General features: G+C 52.4%; 1 long non-coding RNA gene across 1 annotated transcript in view; it reads right to left on the reverse strand.

Moving 5' to 3' along the window:
• Positions 1-7496: 7496 nt before the first annotated feature.
• The window catches only part of LOC129784576 (uncharacterized), a 62869-nt gene continuing 46017 nt past the window's right edge, over positions 7497-24348 (reverse strand). Inside the window, exons 2-3 of the long non-coding RNA XR_008747461.1 lie at positions 15818-15969; positions 7497-7972 (exon numbers count right to left, since the gene is read on the reverse strand). This is a non-coding gene — a long non-coding RNA (uncharacterized LOC129784576). The remainder of the gene's footprint in view (positions 7973-15817; positions 15970-24348) is intronic.

Consider the following 24348-nt stretch of genomic DNA (forward strand, 5'->3'; position numbering starts at 1 on the left):
TGTTAGTAGCAGTGGTGTCAAGGCTCTGCAGTCGGTCCTGTTTGTTAACAAACATGTTAATGAGCTGGAAAGGGCAGGGCGGGTGAGCAGTGATTTACAAAACGTGCAAGGACACCAATTTAGGCAAGCAGGAGCAGAGCAGCACCTCATGGCCATGGAGATGGGGCGTGCACGGGCACCGCGAATGCAAAGCCACAGCCAGGGAAGGGAGGCCTGACCGCCACCCACACCCTGCGAAGGTCTGGGGAAACTGCCCCAGCTCCTGAGGGTGGGCCAGGGTCGATGGCAGCACACCAGCGTGGGCAGGGCAGGCTGAGCCCCACGCAGAGGGGTGCAAGGTGCTGAGCCCCACACAGAAGGGTGCGAGGTGCTGAGCCCCACACAGAAGGGTGCGAGGTGCTGAGCCCCACACAGAAGGGTGCGAGGTACAGTGTCGCACCCGAGACTGCAAAGCCTTTCTGGCCAGAAGACAGGATTGCTAAAGGCCCCTGCAGTCAGTCTGGACATCGGATGGAGGGTCCTGAGGGCTCCAGGGGTGCCCCAGAGTAAAGCTGCCAGGCTGTAGGTAGCACCCTGATCACTGGGGCTGTGAAATCACCACCCGTGTGTGTTGGAGAAGGTGCCTCCCCCCCACCCTCAAGGGCAGAGCCCACCTCCACCCGCAGGCTGCAGAGGAGCCCACTCGCTGCTGCAGCCTTGCCAGGGCAGTACTGAAACTCCTCTGTTAGCGTTGTTGGAAGTACAAGTTTTGCTCAACATTTCTGAGGAACAGAAGGTACCTTTGGGAACCTTAACTGGGTTTTAATGAAGCTTTTTGCCATTGAATGTAAGTCAATTTTCTTGGAGTGATTACCCTATCTCTAGAGGGTATTGTAGGAATAGATGAAAACTAGAGAGGGACAAGAATAATATCAAGGACCGGAAAAATTCTCAAATAAAGAGAGACAGAAAAACAAGGTAGAAACAGAATGAATAAATAATAAATGGTCTTGAAGAGACAGTCTGGGAGCTCCTCTCATCCCAGTCTCATAACAAAGGAACAGAAAACATGATGTTGAATTAAAAGGTGGAATAAAGAGGAAATACTCTCCTCATGTGAGCAGTAACTAGTGCGTGAACCTCAGCACCGCGCGACACCAGGCATATTCCCCAGGGACTGGGGTGCTTTGCTCTGCCCAACACATGCAAAGTGCTTCAACCCCAGGGCTGCAGAGGGAGAGCCTGGGAACCTCATCTGGCTTTTGTCCAGGCTGCAAACTGGCTCACTTATGAGTCCCTCCCTGCAGGAGAGGCATCTTCAGCCAGCTGGAGAGAAACTTGGACTTGGGTTTTTAGGGCTGAGGTATCTGCAGCCAGACACCAGGGAAGGATAACCTGCTGCTGCCCTGACATGCAGATGCTGCGCTCCCACCCCTGGGTGCCAGTTTCCATCCTCTGGATCTGCAGGTGGCACCCACAGGGACTGTCACCAAGCCACAAGTAAAACACAGGAATACATAGAACTGAAATGTGCTAACACAGAAAGAGGTCCGTGAGCACATTTTCTATGTCTCACAGTCAGTCCTGTGAAGCTGGCTGCTGGGGGTTGGACTTCAGGGAACAAGAAACTCTCTTCAGTTCTGCACTAGAGAATGAAGACTTTGTCCTTTTAAAATTCATAAACCAACACAGCCTGTAAGTTAAAAAATAAGGATCCCCTGTTTACATATATCACTGCAACAACCACAGTGCTTGTTATGAATTATTTAGCATAATGCACTTTCACATCAGCCCTGCTTGCTCGGTGGCCTCCTCTCAATTAGGCATTTATGGCAGAGGGGTCAGTAATAACAGGTCACTTAAAATGTAAATAAAAGTGACACTGGGAGATATGCTGGAGCATTTATTTATACTGTTATATTACTGTAAAAATGTGTTTATGAAGAACAGTTCATAGCATGTTTAGTTGTCATGCAAAAAATGCGTTTAGCAAAACACACATTAAGCATAATTTACCCAGGGCAGAAGCACTGGATTCAGCAGTTGCGAGCACGGCGGTGTGGAGCCCTGCTGCCGGCTGCCCCCAGCCCCGGGCACAGGGATCTGCTGGCCCTGGCAATGCCCCCAGCCTCCACCTCCCTCCCTCGCAGCGGGGCGAGGGTTGCAGCAGCGTGGAGGGTGCGGGGCTGCACCAGAGGAGCTGCTCATGCTGCCTGGTGGGAGGCGTGTGGCTCAGCATCGCACCTGGGCTTGGGACGGTGTGGTCCCTAGCGAGCTCCGAGTACCAGGATCCATGCCTGCGTAAGAAAGCAGCCAGGAGAAGTTCTTTAAATGACACATTTTGTGGCAAAGCAGCAAATTTGATGACATTGAAACTTCTCACAGATTGAGTGCGGGTTTGCCAATTTATCTGGCTTTAAAAGGACAGTATTTTAAGCAGAAGTTTGGGTGCTTTTCCATCTGACGCCATTTAATGTTCTTAAAAAGCACAAATTCAGTAAGGAAATCACATTCTTCATTTTGGACCAAATTAAGTATTTCAACCACATAGAAAGGTTAGCCTTTGTTTTGTGTTTTACAGTGCTTTTTGCTTTCCTGAAGTTTTTGAAAAGTTGTTTAATGTCAAGCCAACATTTCTGGGTTTTCTGAGCCACAAGGAAACAGAAAAATCAGGTTTTTACACCATTCCCTGGAAGCTTTCCCAGCTGGCAGCTTTTCCTCCCTTTTCTGTACAGCACCCTCCATGCCTGGCCGATCGATCTCTGCTCACACAACTTCCCCAGCGCTGTGCCTGCTGCGGCTCGGCTCCAGCTGCGGCTGCGGCTCCAGTTCCAGGGCCACTGCCCAACTCCAGCAGGCAGGGCCGGGCTCCCAGGGGACCGTGAGGACCCTGCCACCACGTCGTCCTCCAGCTGAGCAGGGATCCCACCTGCCTTAGTCTGCAATAGTCCACAAATTCATTTGCCATGAGTGGGATTAACAGGCATTGAAAATCAAATTGCTACCCAACAAAGCTACTCACTGGCAGGTGACAACCCCCCAGGACTGTCCGCAGTGCCAAAGGAAGGAGTGGGGAGGGGGATGAGGTTCTCCGCAGCCCAGCAGGCCCCCGTACCACTGTGCCCCTGGTCCCTTTGTCCCTGGGGAGATGTGGCCAGCCCAGCCTCACTTCCCGCTTAGCCTTTGCAAAAGAAAGGCTCTGAATTAAAAATCCACGGGGAGGGACAGCGTCATCATCTGTTGCTGAGACGCCTCTTCCTCCAGAAAGCCAGGGGGTCCCTAGGCCCCAGCAGCAGGGCTGGCTGCTGCTTTCCCACCCAGTCCGGTGTGATGGGCATCCAGCCTCTCCCCAGCTCCCAACAGCCACGGGATGGGGCCAGGGTCCCACACGCCCGGCAGCCGGTGCCTTCCCCAGGCTCAGGTGCGGTTTTTCTCATGAACTGTTATTAGCCCTGTATAGGAGGTGATAATAACAAACCATTAATGGGAATCTGTTTGAGTGCCACTGTGTGGCAAGATCGTAAATTAATGGCCATTTCATTCATTGTCATTTTATCCATAACAAGATGCTGATTTTCCCCCTGGGATAATGAAATTGGTCTGTAAGAACCATAAATCCTCACCATGGTGCAAGGCTGGAGCAAGGTGTTGGATTAACGGGCTAATGACAGAGATGTGAAAGCTCATGAATCGTGTGGCTGCAGGGAAGGGTGGGCAGCTGTGCTGGGGGAGCCCACGCCAACATCTGTGCCAAAGTGTTGCTTAGGCTAACGGTGAGTTATTTCAGGTATCAGATCAGAAATAACCAAATATCCTCTCCTGGCATGCCCTCAGCAGCTTGCATTTTCTGCCGGTGGAAAATAATTTTTTAAAGGCAAACATGTCAGGCCAAAGCAGCCCAGGATCTTCACTGACCTTCATCCCCATCAGGGGTGTCCCAGACAGTTGCTGCCTGGCCTGCCTGTGTGTGAGTAGTTCAGGGTCAGCCAGGACGGAGCATTGATGACTTCTGCTCCTTTCACCTGGAGCATAAAACAAAACCATATGCTGGAAATTTATAGAGGCTATCAAGCTGCAATGTTTCTTTTGCTACATCTTCTCTGCTGTTCCCAGGACCATCAGCCAAGGACCTTTAATCTGTGGATGAATATGACTTCAAAACAGCAACCACCTGGGAATAAAAATTAAAAAGTAAAAGTTTCTCATAGTTAAGTCTTTAAATGGGAAAAAGAGTCGGAGCTCTTAGGATAATGAAAGAAGCTTAGGAAAGAAGCACAGTTCTCTCCGTACCTGTCCCTGGCACGAGCCGCTGTCGTGGCACAAGCTCACCCGGAGTGCGATCTGGGCAGTGTGAAAGGTGGCAGGTAGGCACTCGCAGAGCGCTCGCTGCCCCGGTCACACTGGTGTGACACCACCTTCTTGCACCCCTTGGCTGCTTTAACCGCCTGCCTGCTGTCTGCTGGAGCGCTCGCTCCTTCCTCATTTCTATCTCCTGCTCTTGCTCTCCTCTTCACAAAGTGATCACACCAGGCTGAGTCAGCCTCACCCAATACAAGGCAGGAAACTGCCGGGGCTGGCCAGGCAGAAAGCTGGCACCTGCCCAGGACTGCCCGGAGGCAGCAAAGGGGTCCTGTGGCACAGGAGGGCAATGGGGAGGAGACCCCTGGGACCCTCCACTGCTCCCAGGGAGCCCTCTGCAAACCTGCACCTCCAGCAGCTGAGCATTGAGAAGGGTGGACACCTTTTTTTTTTTTTTTCTTGCATAATTCAGCAGCGATATCATTTTAAATATTGCTATTTTTCTCACTCAGAAATGAGAAATATTAACTGGCCAAACTTTGCTGTGGTTGTCACCATCCTTTTAGCAGTGTGATTGCCAGTGGGGGATTTATAGTCCTCCCCGCACCTGGGTTATTTGAGTTTTGCTTTGCTGCAGGGCCAGGGCAACAATAAATTTCCTTCTCCTCTGGAACATGCTCTAACCTCTCATTTTCTAATAAAGCGTTAAACCTTGGAGCAACCCGCACTGGCCTCGATGCTTGAGAGGAGAGGAGTTTCAGCCGAAAAGCTGCTTGCTGCAGGCTGGAGGGCACTGTTATGGTCCAGCGTGGCTCTTCCCACAGCAGCTCTGATGAATTCTGGCTTCCCTTTCAAAGGAGAGACCCCTCCCCATGCAGAGGCCACATCCTGCTCGTCTCAGAAGCACTGCACCCCAGCTGGGCTGCCAGGGGTGCTGGGGTGGCAATTTAGGGAAAAGCAGGCCAGGCCTGGTGGCAGTGCTCCGGTCAGCCTGCCCTGCTCAGTGAGGGGCTGGGGGTGATCAGCTCAGCTGGCAGGGACAGTAAAAACAGTCCAAGTAAAACTGGGGATGGTGCTGAGCAGGAGGCATTGCATGATGCTGTTCAGAAACAGGCCATCCGCAAGCTGGAGGAAAGCTTGAAGGCATCAGGGAGGAAATGCAGGAGAAGCACCCAGACCTGCGCAGTGAGATCTGGCCAGGATGGAGCGACAAGTGGGCAGCAGCTCGGGGAGCTCACACACCCCACGGCAGCGCATCCCCTGTGTAGCCCCTGCCTGCTCCAGCCCACGCTCCTGCAGCACACAGCAGGCTGGAACCCGGCCAGGCGGAGGCAGAGGGACCCAGAGCCCACCAGCAGCACAGCACCCATCATCGATGCAGGGTTATTATGGTAAAAAGGGTCCTGGCCAGCAGTCTGCCACCAGCCGTGCCATCCACAGTCCCTCCCTGCTCCATGCAGTGCCTTAGGAGAGGCTGATGGGGCATGAAGGATGGATGGGTGGATGGATGGTGCATCTGCTGCTGGTCTCATTACAGTAACAGAGGCAGCCATGGCATCAGGCTTTTACTGGCTGAGCTGTTTGGTGAATTACGGCAAGGTTCTGCATTGTGGTAATACGATTTTTTCAATATATTCTGTTTAGATTGGCAGGTTGGTCTCACTCTTTCTCTACTGACTGATAAAGCACTAGACAGGGGATTAGTCCTCTTGGAAGCTAAAGAAAGAGGTAATTTGGGTTGTTTATAGCCTGCAGGGGTAGAATCAAAATGTACAACACTGAGAGAGTCAAACTTTTACAGCGTACGGCACAGCTATAACTCAGAGCAAGTATCAAACATTACAGTCCTGTGAAATGCATTCCCGTGACAAAAGGCTGGAAAGGCAGAAAGAATGAGAGGAATTAATCTGTTCTTGGGACAAATATTGTAATGAAGACAGGTAATGCCAAGAAAATTAACCCCTGCCTGGGCCGGTTTTAGCATTGGACTGTTTAGCCCAGAAGTCTCACCTCTGCACTTTGGGTGGTGTTGGAAATGACCCAGACACCAGAGATGCTGCTGGTTAGGCATAGGGGCAGTCCCAATCTGACCTTGGCTTTTCTGCATTGAAAGAATAACAGCTTTTCCTCAACTGGGTTTTGCTGGATTTTCATAGCTATTAAATCTAATTGCTGAGATAGAGTTATAAAATTATAATTTTAACCATGCAATTTAGATGGAGTAACCGGTCGTCTATTTCTGTGATTATCCCTGATTATTAAATGAACAGCTGCCTCCAAATATGTTTGCAACAAACTAATTCAATGAGTGCATGTGCCTGAATATTCATGCCCCTGATTTGCAGCACAGACTTTTAAGACTTTTTCACTGTGGCTTTAAAAGTTAATTTATCCTGGCAATTTAAATAAATACACTTCCATCAGCTTTGGTTAGCGCTCCAGACTTTAACACCAAGTTTGGCAGCAAGCAAAGGTGTCCCAGCCCCTGCTTTGATGTCCACTCACAGCAGAGCACTTTCAGTGGAGGCAGGGATCAGTGTTTGTGTCGATTCCATTCTTCCCCTGTGTCTTGTTTGCAGGTTTGACAACCCTTCTCCACGTCGCACTAACAAAATGTGACACGCCACAGTCTGTTTGTTTTAGCTTTTCCACTAAATTTTGCAACCACACCAAGTAGCCAGCAAATAACCTGCCCCCTCCAAGTGCTGAAATATGGGTAAGGCTGCCAGCACGACAGCCACAAGGAGCTCCCCCAGCCTGCCCAGCCAGCATCAAGCCAAGGAATGGCTCGCAGACAGCTCTGCAGTCATCGTTTCATCAGGAATTTCATTCTCCTCCTTGCAAAGGAGGTGCTCCCACCTGCTACCAGCCAGGCTAGCGGGCGGAGGGGCTGGGGAGCACCCCGAGGTGTGCATGGGGCAGGCACGGAGTGCTCCCACAGCGACAAGTTCACACTGCACTGGGAGTCACGCAAGGGCAGTGCGATGCAGTGTCAGTGCCTTCTCACGGCATCTGCCCACTTGCAGCCACCGCTCGTGTCCCCAGGGCAGTGCCAGGCAGCACAGATGGGGGCAAAGCTGTGCCAGGGTCCATCTCTCCGCACGGAATAAATGCCACCCTCCCCCACCTGCTCTATAAGAACATTAAATGTATTTCTTGTACTTACATTTCTGCATACGCTTCAGATTAAGCGGCACCTTTAGTGACTAATAGAACATTTTAATAATATTCATGGCATGATACAGATTGTTTAAAAAAAGTTACCATGTAATACAAGCAAGTGCTGTAGAATAGTTATTTCACCCGATGCTGCTCCTATCATGATGCACCCGAGTTTAGCCTGGGGTCTCCCAGCCCCTGTGGCAGTGTGCAACCTCTGGAGCCTGACAGAAACCTCCTGAACTTGGGAATGTGCTGGATTTACATACTTACTGGAGAGAAACAACTTCTGCTCAGGAGAGAGGCATGGCTCCCAGGATGCGTTTCCGAGGCATCTATTAGGCAAATGTTCGCAGCCAGGATGCCGGGGTTCTCCAGGTGATCCACCGATCCATCACGCCTTCCCTGTGGAAAGGTAGGCAGCCGCTCAGCTGGAACAGGCGAGCACCAGCCCAGAAAGCTGAGCCTAGTTTGGGGCAGTGACTTGTGCAACCTCTGACTGCAATGTCTTCCTCACATCCTCACAGGCACGTCCCTTGGGAAGCAATGATCATCAAAAAAAAAAAAAAAGTCTTAAAAGCTTTTATTAAAGATCCAAGGAAAACAGAAGAGAAAAATCTGTTAACGTATTTGAAATGTAAAGTAGGGCTTTCATTTTAACAGCATCCCTGATTCCTTTTGTCTCTTTCTGTATAGAGGTTTCACAAGAATACACACAGTTTGACAGACTTTCAGATGATATTAAAGAAGGCAACATCTGATTGTGGGAGGAAAGAAACAGTTTAACCGAGACAAGCTAGAGCTGTTGGACTCTGACCTGCTGCTTTGCAGAACCAGCCAGATAAATGCTGGTGGAAAGACCGAGAGGGCCCTGGCACCGTGCTGCACTGCAACCTCTGCTGGAGAAAGCCGAGCCCACCACACACGTGCAGCCTCCTGGCCCTCGGGTCAGCAAGGTGATGCTGTCATCTGTGTGCTTCTTGCCACCCGCGCTTTGCCTGCAGCCTGGCAGGTCTGGGGAGGGTGTCCAGGCTCGCCACGCAGAGGAGAGGGCACGCAGAGGGAGGGCAGGCAGCACGCCATGGGCGCAGGTGTGCACCCATGCCAAAGGCAGCGCATCCCCCGTGGGGGACCCCTGGCCTGGGTGGTGGGACCGGGGCAGTGAGAGCTGTCAGACCAGCCCTTTCCTCCCCGCAGCGCCTTTCCCTTCCCTCCTAGTGGACATCCCTCTGGCAGCATGTCCTGGTCCCGCAGATGCAGGGTGCTTGGGTCCCAGTGGGGTTCCCCCCACCTCTGCAGCATCCCATGGCTGAAACAGCACCGTCCCCCCAGTTTTTCCAAGGGGAGGGATTATTTCCAGCTTCCTCTCTGACATCTGCAGCCAGATGAGCCCTTGTCCCTTCTGCGGTCACTGCTTTGCAGGAGCCCTGAACCAAGACGGGGTGAGGGGGACACACGGACAGACAGATGCATCCCAGGAGAGGGTGCAGATGGGGTAGCAGGGCCCAGCAGCACTTCTCCCAGGCCTGTGTCACAGCTCAGCATTCTGGGTGACTGCCAGCCCCTTAGCAGCACAGTGTTACTGTCTGCTCATGCTAGATAGGGACCTCAAACGTGGGGTTGCACAAGGGCCGCGCTGCTCTGCAGACCATGCGTGCAAGGGGAGCGAGGGCGCAGGAGCAGACAGAGGGGACCTGCCAGCCACCCCCGTGTGCACCACTCTCCAAAATTGCCTGTTGCCACATCCAGACCTGGGCACAGCTGTGCTCCCAATACAGGCAGCATCCAGAGAGCTCTTTGTTCCTAAACCTTCAGTCCCCAACAGGGGAACCTGAACAGGAAATTCAAGAGTACAGAAAATATGCAGAAATGGCACAACCAGCCCAGCCCCAGAAACGATGATGCAAGATGGTCCCATGCTCTCTGACGGCTTCTATTTGGCCACACAGTGGGTGCTGAGGCTACATCGCTTGAGAGGTGGTTTGTGATGGGCTGGGCACAGGGATGGGTACCTGCCTCCAGACACTGCCCCATCACCGGGCTCTGCTTTTCCCAGGCATCACCTAAAGGCATTTCCAAAGACCCACATGGAAACACATCCCTACATGCCAATCACCTTGGGAGGAACCAGAGCTTCTCCTCAGCCGACACATGACTGCTCTCAGCCCTGTGTCCCCGCTTCCTCCCAGCCTGTGCCATGTCAGTGCCCAGTCCGAGGAAGGGGAAGTTGAGAGGGGGAAGCGGGGGTAGGGGGAGGCAAGGCAAGGCAAGGCAAAGGGATCTCTGACCATCTGGCTGGCACTTGCTGTAACAAAGCCCTTCCCTTCTTTTGGAAAATGTGTTGATTGTTTTGGTCTCCACTAGTCCTGGCAGGCTTCAAACACACAGGTTTCTCACCAGTGAATTTCTGGCAGTGAATATCACAACAGGCAGGCACTGGGGCTGAGTCACGCTGCAGGCTGAGTATGCTTCTCCAGGACGTGTGGGCAGGGGATGGATGGCTGCTGAGGTGAGGGCTGGGCCCATCCCTCTGCTCCACAGCTGCCAGGGAGCCGCAGCTACAGCCGACCCGCTGGCTGAAGCCCGTGCAGGCTGCCCAGGCTCGTCTCGCCGTCGCGTGCACCGTGCCAGTGGCCAATGGCCAGTGGCCAGCAGCCAGCGGCATGGCACCTGCTCCCCGCGTCTGGCCCGGCTCACAGCAGCTTCCCAGGCAGACCTCGGCAGGAGGCTCAGCAGTGCCGACAGCCACCATGCGGGCAGGCGGTGGGTGCCCGAGGGACCCTGCCAAACTGGAGCTTCACCCATCCCCACGGCCCCTGGGCTGGCAGAGCCCTCCTGCCCGCAGCAGCGGCCACCAGCTCGGCGGGGTTGTTCCAGCTGGGCAGGAGCAGGAGCAGGGTCCTGGCCCTGGGAGCAGGGGCTCGGCAGGGACACTGCTCTCCTGTGGCTGGGGAGGCAGAAACAGGCACCAAGGAATGCTCCTGCTGTTCTAACAAGAAGCGATAGATTAAAAAGCTAGTTAAAAATTCATCCAAGAGAGGCAGAGTTTCCCAAGCATATCAGAGTTAATATTTATAAAGGGGATTGTTGCTCAGTCTCAATTATCCTAAAAGCTTGGTACAATTGATGCATTGGAGAAACCACGAACACAGGCATGTCAAGGGAAAACCATTCCCTGTGACCGCTAACAAAATGCAATCAGATCTGCAACATGTGGAGCCAATTGATTTTCAACAAGTTATACAATGTAAACAAATGATTGATTCTCAGGCTGCTTTTATTTCCGAGCAAGCAGTCAGAAATCTCTCAAACTACTCTGAGCAGGTAAGGCTGGTGGTAAACAAGGTCTGTGGAGGGGCAGCATGCAGTCCTTTCATCAACCTGAGAACAGCAGGAGCTTTGATTTTTTTTTCCCCCCAGCCCCTTAAGCAGCCACTAAATAATCAACAATTCCTCAAGTAAGCAACCCCCTGATCATGTGAAATCTTTCTGTTGCCAGTGGTCACGTTGGACCAGCTTCTGCCTTCAATGAGAGTCAGGAGTTTTTTATTGCTTTTGCATTTTGCCTTCTCTGATGTTTCCAGCCTTCTTCTGATTTACCCGAGACAGATGAGACAGGAATATCTCCAAGAGCTTTATCACTTCTCTCTGTCAGCAGCGGCTGCTAAGTCAACAGTGCGATGGTGTGTGTCTGGACCAGCGGTACAGAGGTTGCTCAAATCGTTCTCTGCTCCCGGTGAAACCAATAAGCTATACTCCACTGCATCGACTCGGTTCCCGAACTGTGCCCCCTGGTTATGTCAAATTAAATCTCAGCCCATCACCGGCAGACTGCCAATATCAGTGCGCATCCCTGTGCACCCCCAGGGTGGGAGCATGCAGGGGTGGGTGTCCCAGGAGCTGCCAGTGCAGTACCCGCCCTGCCACTGGTGGGGCCAGGGGTGACAGGGACCCACAGGTCACCGCGGTGCGGTGCTGACCTGTGGCACATCCCACCTCCTGACCCAGCCACCTCCGCCAGCACCGGTACAGGAATTGGAGGAGCACAGACACTGTCTCTCCAGACCCGCGTGCATGGATGCAGACCCGCTCCTGCAAGGGCAGAGTGGTTTCCCCGCACACCACGCAGTGACTGCATGGCTCTGCACCACCTGGCCCCGCTGGCCACGCACTGCAGTGCAAAACCTGCTCTCGGCACAGGCCTGTCTGCACAGGAACACTGTGTCCATCACTCGGATAGCATCCCAGCATCTCTCCCTGCCCCAGACTCTGCACAGCTCCTCTTCGGCTCTGCCTGAGTGCATCATCTCTGCACCAGTACCAAGACCTGTGAGCGAGGGCTGGCTGGTCCTCCCCAGCTAGCGCTGCACACCTCTAGCAGCCTGTGAGCACAGCCTGCTTGTGTTGCACATTGTGTTTTACCTATCCATCACTCTTCCTTTTTCCCCTTACTTACACCCTGCTCACATCCCCCCTCAGCCCTGCGGCACTGGGGTTGTGTCGGTGACATGGAGGCACCAGCGCCAGGCTGAGCATGGTCCTGGTGCAGCTCACCTCGGCCTTGCTCCCCAGCCCTTCTGAGCCTCGCAGCACTGCTGGGGTGCTGTTGAGATTACTGATTGACTATCTGAGAACAGAGTCACATTTCCATGAACTGCCATAATTATTGCAACAATAGCAATAAAAACACATTTCCAGAGCTCCACCACCTGCTTGTTTGCAATGTGCAGTTGGGTGTTCCTGTAGTGCAGGGTCCTGAGGGTCCCCGGGCAGGGGGAACCTGGGGACAACAGCCAGAGGCAGAATTACCAGCCCCCTGCAAGCACAAAGGAGACCCTGGGGAGGGTGGAAAAGGCTGGCAGTGGGGCAGAGGGGGGCACCTTGAGGGGAGAGGGGGGATTTGGTCACCACGTCCAGGTCTGGCAAACAGCATGTTGTACAGCCACACTGGGCAAGCGGGAGGAGAGGGTCTGAGCTAGAGAGCATGAGAGAAACACAGGAGAAGGTCTCGGATGGGACCAGAGGAGAGGAACGCTCCTGGAGCTCCAGTCAGGGGCTCACTCCCCACCCAGCCGAGGTGCCGAGCAGGTACAGACACCACTTGCCACCACCACGCACGAGCTGCAGTGCCGTTCTGCTCGATTTGCAGTGCTCCCTGCTAGCTGTCTCCGCTTTGTGCGCTGCTGTGCCAGCACCAGCTCTCTCCTTCACCTGGAGTTGCTCCAGGGCTCAAGGCTGACCCTGGTGAATCTGGGAAGCTGAGGGCACGCTGCTCTTCCAAGGATGCCAGCCACCTCAGCTGGGACTGGCATGGTGCAGAGCTGTGCGACAGGCTGGAGGGTCCCCAGGCAGCTCCGGCTGGGTGGTGCAGCTCCTTCCTCGCAGACCGAGGACAGTGCGGCGCTGCCTCCTGGGACATCCAGCTTGATGGGCTGCAGCTGCACTCCCAGCACAGGGAACCGAACCCTCCCAGGAACAACAGCCTCCTCCTTCTAGGGGTCTCTGGGGTTGGGCACTGGCGGAAGCTCCCCGCCCAGGGGATCCCCAGCGGCGGCAGAGCTGCGGGGCTCCCTACACACGCAATGCGCTGCAGCCGGTGCCGGCCCGCCTGCCACCACCCCCGGCGGTGTTTGCGGTGGCACATATGCTGTGCAGAGGGTTTGTGGTGCCTGCGGCATGTTGCACGGCTGTCAGGCACAATGCCCGGTCCCGGTGCCAAAGTCTGGCACTATTCCCCGCAAGTGGGCACAAATTCATCCTAGAACACAAACAAAGAAGGAGGCAGCAAAGTTGTCGCTTGCGTGGGCACTGAGAGATTCCTGTACAGGGAGGGACTTCACCAGGGCCAGGAGTATTTCTGTTTAAAATTAAAATGGTCTTTTTAAAGCAGATTAAAACTTGCTATGAAAGCAACCGTGAACATCTGTGATCTTGCAGCAAAGCGTTTCCTGGCTTTTTTAGAAATTGCCCTGTTCCCATTATAATATCAGCATAATTCTGTCTCTCTATTTCAAGCTTGCAAGAGATTTGTATTTCCAAATAATTTTTACAGAATTCAACCATGAATTGCAAGCTGGTTTTTCTGCTTACGAATTAATTGTATGTGTGTGTCCAGTGCTAAGCCTTAATTTGTGCAATGTAATTAACCATGTAGAAACCATAATACACTGTGTTTGGAAGAGTTACATCCGGTTAATCTAATTGACTAATAACATGTTTTCATTTAGCAGCACGTACTGTATTTCCAGTGATTGAATTAATGTCATGTTAACGGCTGCTTTTTGCAACAACATTTGGCATAAATTGCATTAAAAATTGATGTTCGTACAAATGTATTTTGAATACAGCTCAGCACATGGCCTGGGAAAACACTCCTGTTGTTTATTAAATCAACTCAGTTTGCAAGTGCGCTCAGAGGAGCAGCACTGCACACCACAAGTGCCCTGCCTTTTTTGCTGGCAGGACTGGGGTGGGACCCATGCAGACCCCTGCCATCCCATGTCCTGCCCTGGGTCCAGGTCTCCCCCAGCTGTGGGACAGCCTCTTCTCACTCCTTTGGGCTTGCAGCGCCCGAGGTTACAGCTTCCCTGTGTGAGCTCCTGGAACAGGTTTTAAAAGGAATCTCTGTTGACAGAGAGACCGTGGTTGCAAAGCTCCAGGCACCTGCTGGGAAAAAGGAGACCTGGAGACACAATTAGCTGTGTCCCTCAGTAAACTCATCACCGCTGTGCCTGTCTAGCCTGCCTGCCTCTCTCCCAGGGGGCAGACACAAGGACCGAATGAAAACATGCTCTGCAGCCGCATCCTTCCCTCCTGTCTGTATTTGCACATGGTCCCGAGGGAGGCGGATCGATGCGCCTGCGGCCGGGAGACTAACCCTCACCGCAACCTGCACGGGAAACAAACCAAATCGAACAGACTGGGCCCCTCTCCGCCACCTTTCCACCTTCAGAGGCGCGAGGAGGGCAGGCATCCGCAAGGCTCAGCCCACGGACCGCAGCCACGGGCCACGAGCACGATGAAGGAGCCCAAAGTCTGCCGCACCCCAAGGGTGGCTCCAGAAACTGCTCCACCTCGGATGGCAGGTGGAGAGTGCAATTAAAAGGAGCGCTTGAAAGATGAGGTTTGCTGTGTCCCAGTGAAATCTCCGGCAGGGGCTGCACAGTCTTTGCAAGCTGGCTCATTTGGTTTTCACATGCATCACCAATCCCTACCTTCAATCTAAGCCAAAAGCAAAAATATGGAAATACAGGGGCAGAGGATGCATTGGCAGCATCACAGCCCAGCCCAGCCAGGCCTGGAGCTCTCTGGAGCCTGCTGGAAGGGAAGGCTGCCCAGCAGGGAGGACGTGCCTGCCACAGCATCTCCCGTGCCACCCAGCAGGAGTGGGAGTGGGAGAGGGTAGTGCCCTGCCAGGAGGCACAACCACCCCACACACATTCACCTGCCCCAGGTGAGCAGACCCACAGCCTTGGCCCCAGCGCGTCCTGGCAGGGGAGCAGAGCCCCTCACTGTCCTCGCCTGGACCGCCCCAGGCACCAGCCTGCTGAGATGCCTCAGGTCTGGGGGGATCTTCTGTGTGCATTTCAAATGCACTTAAATAAAAAATCAGCTTCTCGGGCTGGAGCACAGGCTGCGCAGAGGAGAGCAAGGCAGAGCTCCCAGGGCTGCCGGGGCTCCCACTGCCGCTGGTGGGCTCTTGGACTGACACGTGAGGGTCCTGCTCAGCAGCGCAGGGGCTGTGGGCTGCCTCCCACCTCTCGTGCACACAGGCAAACAAGCGCAGACACACGCGCGCGCACACACACACACACATCTTTCTTCCTCCTCACAGTGATTCAGGAGTTCCTTTTTCTCTGCGGTGGATAGATAACAAGAGCTGGGTTTTGATTCTGCATGGCAAAGATGCTGCTTTGAGAGCTGCCTGTGATCCCCTGGAGCCTGCTCGCTCTGCCCTTGTTGTACATCATTACTAGAGAGGAAAATAATGGCTTATGAAATTTCAGGTGCAAAGTGGAGACTGTCAAGGGAAATGGCAAGCCCACATAGGCTTTTTCCTTTTGTACTTAAATTTACGTAGGGTATTGTCTTGGGCTTTATTATTTACAGGTTGAATTTACGTAAGGTCATCTTGGGCTTTATTATTTACATGTTGTGTCTTTCCTATTCCTTTGACAGGTCCTTGAGTGGTGGTAGGGACATGCCAGCCTGAGAATGGCTCAAGAGATGGCCCAAACACAAAGCCACGGACTGTTTCAGACCCACTGTCCCCTCTGTCCCTCCCTCTCCCCCTACACGGAATCATCCACAATGCACACATTTGAAACGTAAAAGCAGAACTACCGAGCTGGTGCCAGAACCCTCCTCAGGCTGTTGTTACCTGTTGGATGGTGGTGAGGTTTCTGCCTTTGTCATCTTCAAAGAGTCTCCTCCTTGGTTACCCCAGCTCTGCCCTGCATACTGCTGCACTGGCTCACATCATTTCAGCACAGCTGGACGGGCCACCCAGCTCCTCTGTGCATCCTCACCTACCTGGGAAACAGAGAAGACGTTACTTTCCTGACTCAGAGGGTCAGAGGCTGCTTGCAGGTGGCAGCAGGAGGGCCACGGTGCCACGGTACTTATGCATAAGGAGAGTCCTTTCCCAGGAACAGAAGCCTCCTCCCTTTCCCCGGCAGGGTGCTAACAGGCATTCATGCACCTCAGCTCCACTTAATCTCCAGCTCTTTCTTCACTGATCATCTATGTGCTTTCACCAAATGTGAAAAGATGTGGGCAAAGAAGGTAATGCCAGTGCTGGGAGACTGCCCAAGGGGGGGTGCCCCAAGCGCGGCACAGTCCCCTGAGAGCCGATACAGAAACTTCAGATCTTTACAGTGCTGCCAGAGGACTAGAAACAAACCTTTGGGATAATGATCTGGAGAGCCAGGAGGAAGCTGACAAGCTTATGGGATGAGCATCATGGAGCAGGAATCTGGGAAGCCCTGGCCCATGGTCTGCACCCTCTTCAGCCTCAGCCTCTCCAGTTTCTCCTTACATAAACCCTGGGTCTCTGGTCTGATTTTGGCTGCAGCAGGATCCTCCCTCCAGCACTTTTCCCAGTTTAGTGCCTCTGATCAAGTCTCAGCACTTTGGCAGCACTGGCTCTCCATAGTCCACACTTGTCACTTTTTAGGTACAGGGAACAGATGAGCGATATGCTGTGTCTTTTCAGTAATACACTACTCCATCTTTAAGAAACAAGGCAGAAAATGCTTCTTGCAAAGCCTCAGTGTTTCTGGACTGAGCAGCAAAGGCACTGCCTGCTTGCTGAGATCACGTTTGTAAGGACCACAGCTCCACTATTGATTCTGATTTTTTCAACAATTTTAAATCAATTAAAGCGGAACATCTGCACGTAGTTAGGAGATAATGCTAACCACTTCCCACACAGTCAGAGCAAACCACGTTCCCTGGGAAGATGGATCTGAGCTGAAATAACACAGCAAACACAGCAGGACGTCAGGGTTCATGCCACAGCTAAGCTCAGAGCTGGTGAATGAGATTCTCAGATCTGCGCATCACACTTCTACTGAACAACTAGAAAATCTCTGGAAGATGTGACCGCTGGTTACCAGCCCTGCAGGTGGAGAATTTACTTAATTTAAAGCAACAGCTAAAATGAGATTTATTGGAGAAAATTGCATCTAACATCAAAGTGAATGTACTAAATGCTTAAAGGTCACTTTTAAAAATAAGTTCGAATAGAATGCATACTACAGAACTTGTGAATGGCATTTTTACTTTAAAAAAGCACCTTTTGTTTCCCTTCAGATTTGTGAACACATTTAGTGCCCCTGTGCTGAGACATAACAGCACGAGACTTAAGCATCTGCAGTGCAACCAGGCAACACTCAAGGTTCCAGCATCTCTGCTGATGCAGCTGTGACCCAACAGGCAGCCATCAGCCTGGTCACCTTGTCCTCTCCTGCTGTCTCATCTCCGCCTGCACTGCTCCCTGCCGCAGGATCAATGGCCAGCCCTGGTGGGTGCTGTCCCTCATGCTCCATCAGCTCTAGAAGTGGCAAATGGGACCAGGGTGGCCCAGCAGTCAGGCCGCAGAAAGCTGTGTGTGCAGTTTGGCTGCTGAGTAACGTCCTGCAAGCACCATCAGGGCACAGGATCCGTGGGCTGTGCAGCACCAGGGTAACCCCACAGGAGGGGTACAGGTCACCTGAGGAGGGGGTACCCCAGCACCGTGACAGGACATCTCAGCACATGCACCGTTCTCCCTGGGCAGGCACAAAGGGTCACTCCCCAGCGGTGTCTGCTGCTCAACCAGCACTGGGCAACCTCACTGTGCTGCCAGGAGCATGGGAACATTAAGACTTTGAAATACACCCACATTCTTCTGTTTCCTCCTCCTTCCTCTGCAAAACTGCTTAAAAATTGAATTTTTCTTCTCTTTAAAATTTGTATTTTATTCTGGTGAAATACTATAACTTTCCTACAGGGAAAACCTGCGAGAGCAGTGGCATGCTCTCACCCTCCTTTCAGAGCAGAGCAGCCCCTGGCACACAGCACGACAAGGAAACCTGCTGCCTCCCTGGTGCTGCCTTCACTGCCCCTGGGAGGACACAGGGCAGCTCCCTCTGCCCAGGGAGGAGGGTTTGGGCCATGGGGGCACGGGCAGGGCGATGTGCTGGAGCTATCTGGGACATCACAGGTGCTCCTGGCAGGAGATGGGGACACCAGCCACTGGCAGTAGTTCCCGATGGCAGGTGGGCATGAGGACACTGGGAAAGCCCTTGTTGCCTGGGCAAGGAGAAGAGACCAGCTTGGGTCCGTGCTCCTGGGGTTCAAACAGACCACACACTGACCAGCTGATTTTTCTCCATTTTCTATTGCTCTCTGATATACGTCTGACCCAAATGAAAATCTCCGAGTCCTTCTTTGTTCAGGGATATGTGTTTTTTGCAGCACTGCCAACACATTTCTGAATGTGTTTTGTTCCGAGTAAATGGGCCAGCCAGACAACCAGGTAAAACCTATCACACTGCTGTCACCGCCAGACAAGTCCATCCTGCACGCTCACCCTGGGGACAGGCAGTCCACTCTCGCTCCCCTGCCTCCAGCAAATAGATGTACCTCTTCTCTGCTCCATGTGGGAGGAGGAGACAGCAAGAGGAAGAGGACAAAGTCATCAGACACGGTTCCCAGCACTGCCCATGTGCCGCAGCCATGACCCACGGACCCACGCGTAGCCTGCAGCAGTCGGGGCTGCTTTAATCCCTGCACGGGCCTCCACCCCACTCAGAGGAAGGGCGCGAGGGTCACATCACCCTTGCCTTCCGCACCTCACCTTCACCCAGAGCTCGGCACAGCCAGCTGGGACCCACCGGGGGGCACAGCGCTGCGGGCCCAGGGTGCTGCTGAGCTCCTTCTCCGGGGAAGGGGGAACGGCCGCCCTCAGCTCCCCGGCACTGGTCAGGGGGACGCAGGGAGCTCAGTGGGCACTGCTTGGGTTTACATCCAAAAGAAACTTTTTCTCCTGTTTCTCCTTCATGGATTCAAAATCCTGGTTTTTTTTTTATTCTATACCCAGCAGTGCGTTGTTCCTGCTGGGAAGGAGGGGTTTGGTTTAAGATACTTGTAAAAGCAAAGGAAAAAAGGACAGGAAAATTGTTGGTTGTAGAGGTACCTGTCTGGGAGCCTGGAAAACAGGAAAATGATGCACAGATACATTTGTGCTGATGACAGCCTGATATCTTGTCTACTCACAGACATTTTTCATGGCTTTACAAAAACATCTCTTCACCATCTGTGCAAGCACCATTCCTGTGTTGCAGCAAAACCCAAGGGGCTGTAAAAGATGCCCCAAGTGGCCTGTGAACTGAGAGTGTTTCAGAGCTCGAGGGGAAGAAAGCTTCCCTTCCTTAGTTTGCTGTCTTTGTTGCAGGTTATACAGGCTTAATTTTTCATCTCTCATCCAGTTGTTGCTCATTAGCTCCATGGGTGAACACCCCTGTGCACAGTCCCTATGACAGAGGGACGTAGTGGAGCTTAGCTACTCCTACCAGCGTCACCAGCTTTAATCCCACGGCATCCACAGCCTACGTGGGAGCACAAAGAGCTGCCTGTGGTGCACGTGCCGTTCAGCACAGCCTACCTGCACGTGCTGCCTCTAACGCAGTTTGCACACAGCGAGGGAAGGAGCAATGTCCTACAGATTACATTTGAGTCGGCAGAGACGTGGTGAGAAAGGCAATGCCAAACTGCAAGGCAAACAATGCAGCAGCGAACAGCTTTTGCCTCAGTGGGCATAACTGCTGAAAAGCAAACCTCAGTCAAATGGGGACTCAGCAGTGAGCAAGGAGACAGGGTGTGGGCTGATGCCACCAGCCAGGAAAGCTGCTGCCTAGGAGTCCTTGGCACATCGCAAACAGAGCCGACCTCTGCAGATTTCAAAGGCAAATCATAGATTCGAGTTCCACCTGAGAATCAGCATAAACAGGACTGACAGCCCCAACTCACTGGAATGTGCTTTGTTCATCCCTGGTGTGTCATTGCAATCAGCATCCCACCTGAAATCTCTGGGAAACAAAAGCATACTCAGAAAAAGACTTAAACCACAGAACCATATAGCAATTAAAAGTCATGTTCATAACAGAATCATTAGTGCTGATTCTCATACTCTTTACATAGGAGCAGCACGTAATAATCATTTCCAATTAAATTACGCTTCTCCAAGGTGCATTAACCACTTTTATCCATCCGATTAATTGGACCCATCTCTGCTGCATGGAGTAGAGTTACATCACTCCATAGGGAAAGTAGACAGTTAATAAAAAACGTTGCTGTGGTACTAACACAGGAACACTTTGCTATCAAACACACACACTCACATGCACATTTGCTGCAAATTGTCTACTCAAGCACAGATGCATGTCTTTACCTGCACACCCACAGTCAAGCGCACCTTGCAGGCAAACATGCATCTGTTCTTGGAAAAAACGAATGGCTGTAGGCTTGCACATTTTGCAGCATCAACGTCTCCAGAGGACGTGCCCTCCAAGGCCAGTACTACCATCCAATTTTCCTGGCTTCCTGGGACTTTGCTCCCCCCTCCCCTTAGCGCCCAGCCCGCACTGCAGGGATAACAACTCCCATTGCTGAGGCTGGACCTAGTGAGCCAGCACCCCCTCACCACCCCGAGCACTGCAGCAGCCCTGTGCGGCTGGACGTGCGCTTCCCTCTGCTCGGCCAATTACTGCTGTGCGATGGGGAGACTCGCCAGCTGCCCGGATCCACACCAACGCTCTGATCCTGCCGCTCCCTTCCTCCTAGGACACAGCGCTGGGCAGCTCTGCTGCAGGTAATGGCTTCAGTGAAGGAAATTGCACAGGGCCCAATTTGTGCAGGAAGAGCTAACCTGCTGCCATGACCTGGAGGTGAGATTTTATTTACTTGAGAGGGATGAATGTTTCCATGCAAATTCTTCAGGCACTCCATTCTTCAGACTCCTCTTAGCAAGAAATGAAGAGAGATTTCTCCCACGCATCAAAGGACGCATCAGTGTAGAACAGCAGCAGAAGAGGGGCAGCACCTATTTAAAAGACAGTAAATGGGACATCTGGATGCATGCATGGTGGTTGGAGAGCATTCGCAGATGGTGCACAGGCATGATGGCAGCTGCACCTGGGATGGGGCCCCAAGGTGCATTCCCAACAAAAGACCTCAAAAGAAGTTGCCTGCTGACCCTGGGGCTTTGTAAATAGGGTCAGTATGGTTCAGTGAGCCCTGCTGCTTCATCATGATTGCGGTTCCTCTGTGGGAGCAACCACCCAGCCACCTCTTGGGGATTAAAATAATTCCCTTGTGATAAGAAATAGTGCATATGCAAGAACAGCCAAGCGCACCCAGATGAGCAATGCCCATGTGGGCTCCAGGAAGCTGAGCTCAGAAACAGTAGGACTGGGTGGGCACTGGAACATCACCAGGGTCCCCAAACCAGAAACACATTGAAATGAGCAGAAATGGGGAAGAGACAGCCCATGCCTGAGTGGGTGAGGTCTTCTCCAGGATCCTGCCAGACGAACATCTAATCTGCACTGAAAGGAAGGAGTTGGGATGGCAGAGGCACGTGTACGTTTCTGCTTCTACATGCCTATGCCCATGTTGTAAGGGAGGGGAGCGCTCTCATTCATGCTCTCTGCAGGCACAGATAATATAGCCTCAGGAGCACACAGTTATCAAAATGTTATAAATTGCTACCTTTTAAATAGTGTGGTAATTTGCTAGTCCATTACAGAAGGAGTTGTAGGATACAAGGAGCACACTATGAAAAATTATGCCTTCTGCGTCACTGCTGACCTCCACAGCTGAGGTGCTCTCAGAACTGCTCCATTATGTCAGACTACCCTGAGCAATTAGCCATCCGTCAGAGCTCATCAGCGTGTCACAGTGCCACAGAAGACACCACACGCTCCTGACAGCTCCCTTACTGGAAACATTTGCTGCAGAGGTGCCATTCGCCTTTGTGTTGGTGTAACCCATGGTCACCAGGAGATTGGTCCCAGCAGGGAGAACTGCACTGGCTCTCGGCAGCCACCTCTCCTTTTGTAATCAAGGTATTTTTGTAGACATCACTGCGAGCTGAGCCAGTCAATTTTAGTCCAGAAGTTTTATTCTAAGGATTTCTAAAACCTGGAAACAATTATTTTTTTGTGACCAGTAGTGTTTTTAGGGACAGTGCTGCTGCCAAGCACCGTCTGTGCAGAAGTCAGCGGGAGGGCAGCCTGCCCTGGCATGGCAGCACTGCTGTTTCCCAATGGGATGTGTTCCTCTGAGGCTGGAGACAGCCGTACACCCCATCTGGCATCTTGCTGACAAAGGTCTTGCTGAAGGTCTCCTTACGACAGTCTCCAGTGCAGCCCTATCACAGTCTCATTGTCTCTGAAAGTCCAAAATCCTTTTTCAGTGTTGAAGTAAAATACAGTCTTTCTACATAGTCTATATTTTTTTGTCCAAGCCAAATACAGACTATGATACAGATCATCTTTAGCTTCTTTCTCTTAAAGGATTCTCAGAACTCCTGCAGGTCTTGAAGACAGGGATATAAACCTTCCCTCTGTTGCCCACTAGCAAAGAGACACATATCAGAGGTCCCCTTTCCCAAGGTCTGAGGCAAATTCCCTTAGAGGGAGCTTCTTAAGGCCAGGAAAGATGCACGGAGCCTTTGCAATACCACCTCCAGCACCACAGCCTGTGGATGGGGATGAGCCATGGTGGAGCCAGCTACCAGTAACAGCTCCCAGGACCTCTGCAAATGACCCTTCTGCAGAGCACACGGCATCCCATGGATGGTCACAGCCTGGGGTAGGTCCAGTCATCAGAAGCCCCTGACTGCATCAGTCCTTACACACAGCAATGGAAAAAGGCGAACAAAATCCTCCTGTCTCCCAGGACAGTCCTTACATCTCCTCTGCTGTACCTGCTTCTGGACACCTCTGGGCTCTGCCTCTAGTCCGCTCTCAGGAGACTGATGTTTCATATCCTGGCTGGGCACCTTGGCCCAAAAGCCAGGGAGCAGCCCCTGCACCTGGGTCCCCTGAATGGTCGCAGACAGGCTTCATGCGGCTCAGAGACCATGCCTGGCTCGTGCCCTTAAAGGCTGTTTCCCATCGCCAAGGCACCAGGTGAGAGCCCGGGACTGCCTTGCAGGTTGGGGAAGGAGGTAGCTGCCAGCCTATTCAGCTCACACCAGGAAAATTATGTCTGTTACACCAGTTTTGTGAAAGGCAAAGGGATATTTCTCCTAACCCGTGTTTAATTTCTACACATAAATCCCCCTGAACCTAAACTTCCCATTTATTTTATGTGCTTAGATATTTCCTCATGAGTTGCAGGTGAAATCCATGTCCTGGCACACACGTAAAAGCAGATGCAGAAGGAATGTGTCCTGGCAATATATGCATCATCCTTGGAGATAAATCTTTTCTTGCTGGGGAGGAAACCCTCAAGGCTTGCACACACAGCAGCTATTAATTTATCTCAAAATATACACATTTCAGGAAAAAAATAAACATGCAAATACATGATGTGTTACTCCTAGGCTTTCTGTTCAGGTGGCAAGGTGACAACTGGCAGTTCATCGGAAACTTGCACGCAACTTACAAACAGCTTATTGAAAACACATCAACCAGCCAACACCTGGAGAACAGTCAGCACCCTGGCAACACGCACAGCGTACTCTGATTGTATCACACAGAAAACACACATGCTGCTGCCACTCTAGTCTAGAAAAACATGGCAAAACAGCAAAACACAGGAAGGGGCCACAGCAGCTGGGGGAGGGGAGGTGGGGGGCTGGCACAGCCTGGCAGCAGGGCCCCCCCAGCCCCCCCACCGCCACAGCCGTGCCCCCAGCAAATCCACTTTCCTCCCGAGGACTGGAGCCAACGCTTCTGCCGTGGGTGGCTCCGGTGGCCCCTGCTGCTGCAGGACAGCTGCAGGCAGAGGCAAGACCTCCCTGGTTTGCTATCTCCACATCCACATTTCTCACAGGAAACACGATCAGGGAGCTTTGTGGGATCGTGAATATGAATTGCTTTGACCTCACTTAGTCTGATATGGTGGAGTATTAAATCTCTATTTTTCAAGCATTAAGCCTGTGTAATAGAAGGATGCTGCGAGCAATTTGCAATAAGATGAAGGGATATTACTGTCCTGGGAGACAGACAATCCAACCACATCCACAAATTGATAACAGAGATAGTGGCTTAGGTTCATGCTAGCTATTAATTAAGGGCATGTTTTATGTGGAAGACAATACCAGCTTACACAGGCAGGTACTTGTTGGCCTTCCCTTCCCTGCGGTGAGCAGCACTCCAAGCTGGAGTGCAGCCAGGTGGGTTAGCTTACCTTGCTGAA

This window comes from Falco peregrinus, chromosome 5, assembly GCF_023634155.1.
Source record: "Falco peregrinus isolate bFalPer1 chromosome 5, bFalPer1.pri, whole genome shotgun sequence".
Lineage (NCBI taxonomy): Eukaryota > Metazoa > Chordata > Aves > Falconiformes > Falconidae > Falco > Falco peregrinus.